This window comes from Dipodomys merriami, unplaced genomic scaffold (assembly GCF_024711535.1).
Source record: "Dipodomys merriami isolate MVZ:Mamm:240054 unplaced genomic scaffold, mDipMer1.0.p SCAF_24, whole genome shotgun sequence".
Taxonomy (NCBI): Eukaryota; Metazoa; Chordata; class Mammalia; order Rodentia; family Heteromyidae; genus Dipodomys; species Dipodomys merriami.
In genome coordinates, this window is record NW_027203826.1 from 23,045,383 (window position 1) to 23,053,311 (window position 7,929).

Genomic DNA, 7,929 nt, shown 5'->3' on the forward strand with positions numbered 1-7,929 from the left:
CATATCTACTTCATTTTGCAAATGGCAGCTGATGAGGTTAAGTAGCCGGCCCAGGCACATGTCTCTGTGCGCTAACCCCAGCACAACCACACTCCATCTTTTTCCTTTCCTAAGCTCCTCCCTCCTTGGGAAGATGAGCCATGAACCTTGAGATGGCCTGCAGAGAGCACCGAAAGGGATGCCCAAATGTGCCTCGAGCTTGGTATGTGGCGTGGTGCCTGGAAAGGAAATAGGGGCAGTCATGGAAACAGAGCCACAGATCCTCAGCTGCCTACCTTCCAGCGCTGTTTGTTGTCTTCTCTGTTTCTTTATTTATAGTCCACCTCATAATTAAGCAATCAGCTTTTTCTCAGTGATTATTCACAGTCTCCACTGGCAAAAGTCACTTGATCTTTGGCTCTATGCCTTTTAGTTAGAATGTCACCCAACACATGTGCTCATCGGCAGCACCCTGCCGCCTTACTTGGCATTCTGGCTTTGGAGCCAGGCCAAAGATTATGCCCTTAGTTGCAGCTGTGCTACTTGGCCTTGGCAGGGTGACTGGCCAGGAGCATAGACTGGGTAGATTTAGTTCAGCTTGGCTCATGCTCATTTGGTTGGGGCAGTGGGCCGCTGCCTGTGTCCACACCTGCTGGGGAAAGCACCTTTTCACCTCTGAATGTGGCATGGAGCCAGCTTAGGAGGTGTCTTGCCAAGTGGCCTCTCATTGGCATGTCTCTGTTGTTGGAGTCATTTTAAATGCACCAGACAAAGCACTGGAGAATATACTGTGCCAGGCAAGGGTACCACAGCCCCTGGAGGTAGACTGAATTAGAGCAGGCCACTCTTGACATTTATGTGATGCTGAGCAAACAACCTGCAAGCTCACAGCCTGAAGTTTCTCAGCTGCTCACTAAATAACTGCAAGGTGGAAGGTTTTGGGGAAACACAGACACACATGCGCACACCTATACACTAAAAGTTTATAGTGCAAAGATCATTCTTTCTCCTCAGTGCTATCTCTTTTCTTTCTCTTTTTCCATCTCTCCACCTTTCAGCTTCCCCTTTGCCAGTGTGGTCAGCCTCTGTTTTCTTTCCCTGCTCCTATTTTTCATCACCCTTTGCCAACCTCAGTCCTAGTGTGGTCCGACCAGAGCTCCGTTTGACTTCATTATTATTATCCCTATGAGAGCTCTGCTCTGATCAAAGAAAAGTGTTTTGAAAAATAGAAGTATCTTAGTACTAAATGTCTCATAGCCCAGGCTGTTGTAAGCATCTGAGGGCACAATTTATTTCTTATGTTTACGTTTTTTTCCCTAAGGTATCTTTTTCCCATTCTACACTATCACTGGCATTTCATATATGGACATTTAATTAACAAAAGGGTGGAGGCAGAATAGGGCTTGGGTTTCACTTTATTTGGAGTCAGAATTTATTATTTCAAAAGGGATATCAGCAAATTAAGCCTCCAAGTAGCTTACAGTGCCTTATTATACACCTTGTACCTGAGGCCTGAGAGGTGATGATTGAAGAAGACAGCCATGAGAACGTGATACCCTTCTCTTATGCATGGGTTCACAGCTTCCTTCTCCAGCTCACTGAGACTAATCCTATAGTCTAGTGACAACACTGCTGGTGCTTTGGATCCACCTTCAGTAAGCTTCTCTCCCAAGCAATCTCATCTTGACCCGGAGCTCTACTGAATATCAAGGCAGGAGGAGAGAAGCGAGGGAGATGGGAAGATTCTGGAAAGAAGGTGGCTGTAACCCCTGCTCTCTGCCAAGGATGGCAGATGTGGTACTAGGAATTCAGTAGAGGCTCCATTCAGATCATGAGTGATCTAAATTACTGTGAGAATTTTTCAATTGAATCAGGAACAACTTTTGTTATTAAGGTTTACTTACATAGTCCCTGTGTACAAACAGGCCAACTATAAACTTTTCAAGATGGGGAAGAAGGGTGTAGAGAAAGGCAGGATGGTGAGAGTTTCTTTTAGAAGAGGACACAGTATATGAGATCATTAAAAAAAAGCCAAGAAATCCATTCGTTCAGTTAAGGTCTGCTGAGACTCTACCACTTACCAGGCATCCTGGGTAAAGTCAGGGACAAGGTGGGTCAGGCCAATTACAGTGATGGCATTCATGAATGCATCTTCTAATCTAAGAAAGAACTTCTTAGCCTGTAATGCAGACTCTTGAAGGTAGAAAGCTCAAGGCATAAAGTAGATCTTACTCTAGAAACAGGCTTAACATAGGAGCCAGCCAGGACTGAAGAAGCCATCATTAGATAGGCCAGAAGAGCCAAAAAGGAAGGAATGGTGAATTTGAAGGAAGGAGAAATAGAGAATGAGCAATACAATGCCTAACTAATATATTCTAAGATCAGTGAAAGGCCAGTGTGGATTACTGAAAAAGACCAGTTGTAGAGAGAAATAGTACACGTTATTTCCAAGGAGATTTGATAACTCTAAGCAGGTAAACCAAAGCTAAATGGTTCTTAAAGGATCTCCTTAAACAGGGTGTTAAAAGAGTTTGTAGTCAGCCTGTTCAAACACAGGGACTATGTAAATAAGCCTTTCAAAACAAAAAGTTGTTCCTGATACAATTCAAAGATTCTCCCAATAGTTTAGATCTCTCATTAGTGGTATATGAATGGAGCCTCTACTGAATTCCTAGTACCATATCTGCCATCTCTGGCAGACAGCAGTGGTAACGCCATCTCCCCTCCAGAATCTTCCCATCTACCTCTCATCTCTCCTCCTACCTTGATATTCAGTGGAGCTCTGTCAGCCAACAATAACACAGTTATTAGATGCAGAGTCTTGTGTTTGTCTCTCAGTGATCAGAAAAGTCTATCCAACCAAAATTGGGGTCATTCGCTCTGAGGTCTTGTCAGCTGAACTCTTGCTATGGAGAAACACTTCTTGGAGATGGTATAAGGAAAGATACCATCTGTTTATATAGTTGCTCAGATGGTCCTGCTTTCCTGGAGCCCTTTCCTCTTTCTCTCTCTGGCCTCACAGTTGGATTTCCTGAGTCCCATAATCTCATCAGTGTATGGCACAGTTTTAATTAGAGGTGAACAGCAGGCAGGAAGGGAAAAGGCCAGGGGTACACTGTGAAAGCAGGAGGCACACGGCCACTTAAGCGGCTTCTGACACGAGCCTTATAGTGGAGGAGAATGTCAGCAAGCCAGCTTTTCTCATTTTCTAAAAGATAGAGCTGAAGTGTGGCTGAGAGAGGTGGGATAGAAGGGAGGACTGTCAGAGCACAGACTACTACGGGGCACTGCAATTGACCTTTAAGTCCTTGTGTCTTGAAAGACAGTCACAACTTCTGTATCTTTTGAGACTTTGGTATTACTTTCCAATAGTTTACTTAATTTGTGTGTGTGTGTGTGTGTGTGTGTGTGTGTGTGTGTGTGTATGTGTGTCAGTTGTGAGGCTTGAACTCTGGGCCTGGGCACTGTCCCTCAGCTCTTCAGCTCAAGGTGAGCACTCTACCACTTGAGCCATAGCACCACTTCCTGGTATTACTTTCCTTCCTTCTCATGTTGTATTTCTCCAACCTGGGGTCCCTCCAACTGCAGAACTGACAGAGTCTCAGCTCCCCATGACAGAATTTTGCTCAACTGACTTGGGTTCCCACTATGAGCAAACATTTGCTCTAGGACCCACAGTAGTAAGGTACCTGGTACTGGGTACAATTCTAATGTGCCTTCTTCTATTCTGAGGTAGAGCCATAGATTCCAGTGGTAGGCTCTCTGGGTTTAGGTGCCAATAGACATGGATGACAGCTCTATTAAGAATTGAAACTGACTCTAATCCTTCTCATAAGAGATGCAGGCTAGTTAACTAACAGGTATAGGATACCATATGCCAGTGTACCAGGCCTCTGAGTTAGGAATTATTGAAGCCACAGAGAAACCTAAGATTTTTCTTATGGGAGCATCTCAAGGAATACTTGGCCTATTTAAAAAGTCTAAGCACACTCCCTAAGAGACATAATACTAACTGTCAAAGATTATGAGCCCCACACAAAGGCTAGATGCTGTTAGCAGACAAGAGTCTTCGTCTTCGTTGGCTCTGGCATAAAGGATGTAGATTACTGCTGGGATGATCACACTTTTCTTATGTCAATCAAGGCTTACTTACATCTGGGGCTTCCATGTCCCTTGGATTCTAGATGAAATTGCCTTGAATAAGCCTGTAATTGCCTACTCTACAAAAATTCAAAGCCTTTCCCAAGACTTTTACTGATCTCTAAAATGGTTGATGGCTAGACTTTTTCCAAGATGAGCATTTATATTGTCTGGTTTCCTTTGCTATTGCATTACATCTTTCCTGAATATCTCTGTCTCTTCATGCTGTTTCCCGTGTGAAATTCAGATCTGTTTAAAGGCCTCCCTCCTTCAAAAATTGCTTTTAATTAGTACTGTGCTTTCATGAAATTGTGTAGAAGATCCTGGGAAAACCACAACCAATGGCTCAGACTTCTGCCATCTTGTGGCTCCTTCTTCTGTCTCCTTTCTACATTTACTTCTCACCTACAACTTCTAAAGTCTCTCTGTATTTCAAAGAACAGCATCTTCCTCCTCAGTATCCTAATAAGAAGGTCCCTTGTAAATATTCACCAAATTATATATTCAACAGATTGTCTTCTGAAGAGAAATTCGGTTATCAGCTATTGTGTGACATAAACTTCAGCTCACTATTTTAGGATTACATGGATTGTTGGGGTCATGCCCTTCCACAAATTCAAGAAATGAAACTTACATAGTTAAGTGAAATAAGAGGCGGCTAAACTGTACAGGCTGCCAAGTTGGGAGGGACAGGACTGGAGAATTTGAATCCCTACCGCAAGCGTTTACCAGTTCAGGTAAATTACAGTTTTGAACCTTGGCTTGTTTCTCTGTAATTCCTTCCTAGCCATAAAACTGAGAAGAATAATCAAGGAAGACATAATAATGGCTAGCACAGGGCCTGACTTAGGATCCTTCTCCATGGTACAGCGAGGCTGGCAGTGGCCATGTCTCCTGATGGTCTGATGACTCCATCAGCCATGGACAATCAAGGAATATAACCGGTTATAAACATGTGTCATGCAATTTTCAGGGGTGTGAATTAACTTGCATAAGTTTGGAAACTAGGGAACAAGTCTGAAATTATGGGACAAGCTTTCAAGAAAGGAAGCTGAAAGCCTGAGACATGGCTTACTGCTCCTGTCTATGGGTATAGTGTCTTTCCTTTTAGGAAGCTTCTACTCTGTGCTTGAGGCCTAGCCACAGAAGGATTCAAGCCCCTACAGCTTAACTGGATAATCTGATCTTCCTTTTTGAAAAGTCAACTGGTTTATGGACTTCGACCACATCTACAAAAGGCTTTGCTGCAATGCGTAGGCAAGTGTTTGAATAACTGGAATCTGTAGCTTGGCAAAGTTGACACAGCAAACCAACTATAATGATCAGTTGACCACAAGCTCTTCAGACAAGGGATCGACAGGGGATTGAATTTTGTCTCTACATCCACAGGGCCTGGCATCAAACTGATACAGACAGGTATTTACTCACTATGTATTGAGTGAATGTCCATCAGTGTGGGTCAGATGCTAGCATCCTTTGAGGATCTCGCCAAGTAGACAGAGTTCTAAAGGCAATGGAGAGTCATGGAGGCATATTGAGCAGGGGAGTAGAAAGGATTCAGTTGCTCTTTTCTCTGTTGGAACTCTGTGCCAGCTGATGGCTTCTGTCTGAGGAAGGGGAAGAATGAAATCTGTTCTCTGCATCCTTGTGGGTGTGTCCTGCCTGCTCAGGGAGACATTTCACTCGGGTTCTCTCTAAAGGTTAGAGACACTCTTGGGAATACGTTCTAGACAGGCTGCTAAATTTAATCCTCTGCCTTTTTTTCACATAAGCAAAATAAAACATGGTATTTTACCCTCAAACTGTACCCAGGCCCTTAAAAAGAGTTCCCACTGTGAATTCCCACTGGGGCTCAAACAGCGGGCCTCTGGAAGGCTCCTTTCTCATAGCTACTACTCAGAGATGGGGTTGTACCTTCATTCAGGACTTAGCAGCCAGTATGTACACAGACCAACCTGATGAGTAGAATCAAGAATAGATGTCTGGCTGACTGGAGTTCCTGCCCTGAATTCTCCTCTTTTAGTAAAATTAGCCATGTTGCTATAAACCCAGAGCAAGGACTTTCCCATATTGGTCAGAAAATGACAAAATATCTAACTTATGGCTACAGATCCATCCATCTACCCTCCTCTGTGTCATCTCTAGGAAACTTCCCTTTGGATAATACCTGGCTGAGCTAGCGGGCATTGGGCCTGTCAGGAGATCAAGTCTGTATGGTCCTGATGATCCTTCCTATACAGCAGGCTCACCAGATCAAAGAGGTAACAGCCATTTTGAACCTAGACTCACTGACTTCTTATTTTAATGTTCTGATGGGTGAATCATCTTGTGCTCCTTTTCCCCCACAAGAAAACATCATTCTTTTTTTTTTCTTTTGCATTGAAACATTTAATATTGTTTTCAATTGCATCATTATAATAATTCTTAGTGAGATTTTGGGGGAAATTTCCTGCTGATCCTGAGATTTCTTGAAGATATTTGAATGTTCCCTGTTTCATTTCAGAACCCACAGAATGGGCTTTGGGGTGCCTAGGGCTCATGCCTGTACTCTTAACTACTCAGAAGGCTGAGATCTTGGGATCATGGTTTGAAACCAGCCTGGTTAGAAAAGTTCTTGGGATTCCATCTCTAAATCTAACTAGCAAAAATCCAGTCTGGAGATGAGTTTAAGTGATAGAGTACCAATTGAGTAAGCAAGCTGAGTGAGTGTGAGGCCCAAGTTCAAACCCCAGCATCAGAAGAAAAAAAAAATCCACCAAAATCCGCCCAAACTCCATGTACTTCCATATACTTCAATGAATGGAATGGTCTTATTGAACCCTATGACGTAAAGACCCCTGAGACACAGGCCTCTTCCTCCTGCAATCCTACATTGTCCCAGAGTAAGTCACCAATACTCACCCCCTCTGGTGCCATTCCCTGTATTACAAAAGATGAACTGAATGTGGCTCATTTTTTTCAAGGACACTGTCAAACTAAGGGGATGTGCCAACTGTGCTGACATGGAATGGTGCCAGGTGAACCGGTGGCAACACCTAGGCAGCATCTTGAAAGTTATCAAGAATTTCCAGGTATAGAGGAAAAAGATGGAGTGAGCTCAAAGAGGTGACGTTTAGTATAGAGAATTAAGGTCCGACTTGGTTTTCCAGACACCTCTCTGCCTTTACCTACTTTCTGCTTAGTAGGAAGTAAGATTAGAAGTAGTTAGGGACTCACACTGTCTCTAGGGGAAATGTGGTGTGGCCTTACCTCGGAAAGGAGAGTACGGATATTAAACAAGAGAGAAAAGATTAGCCCTTGAAGATTTGGCTACCATTTCCTTTAACAGGTTGTAACAATAAGCCTGGCACTGGAATTCTTTCTCCTGTCTAATCCAAATCCTTCTCACTGCAACACATTCTTCAGAGCAACTATTGCTTCTTTTCTTTGGGTGAAAAAGTATCTAGGGCTAAAACCCTCAGAAACAATCTCAGTTTTGCTCTGTTGGATCTGATGCTTGCCATGGATCCATTGTAATTCAAGTAGAATATGTGTGCTAAGTGCATTTGGTATGAGAAATCCTGATGCCTCCCCTTCCCCTTGCTCTATGTAGAGGCCATGGTTCTCCACATGTATAGATCCACTGACTCCCTCAGAGGGAACAGGGACCTCTGCTCAGTCAGATGAGCAACAGCACCGACTGCCACTGTCCCCATGTACAATGCAGATGAAACCCTTATCCTTGCTTGGCATCTGTTTGCTCATCTGTCAGTGGAGCTAATAATAATCTCACTAATGATTCTTGCTGGAGTGTGTTGAATCTAAGAAGTA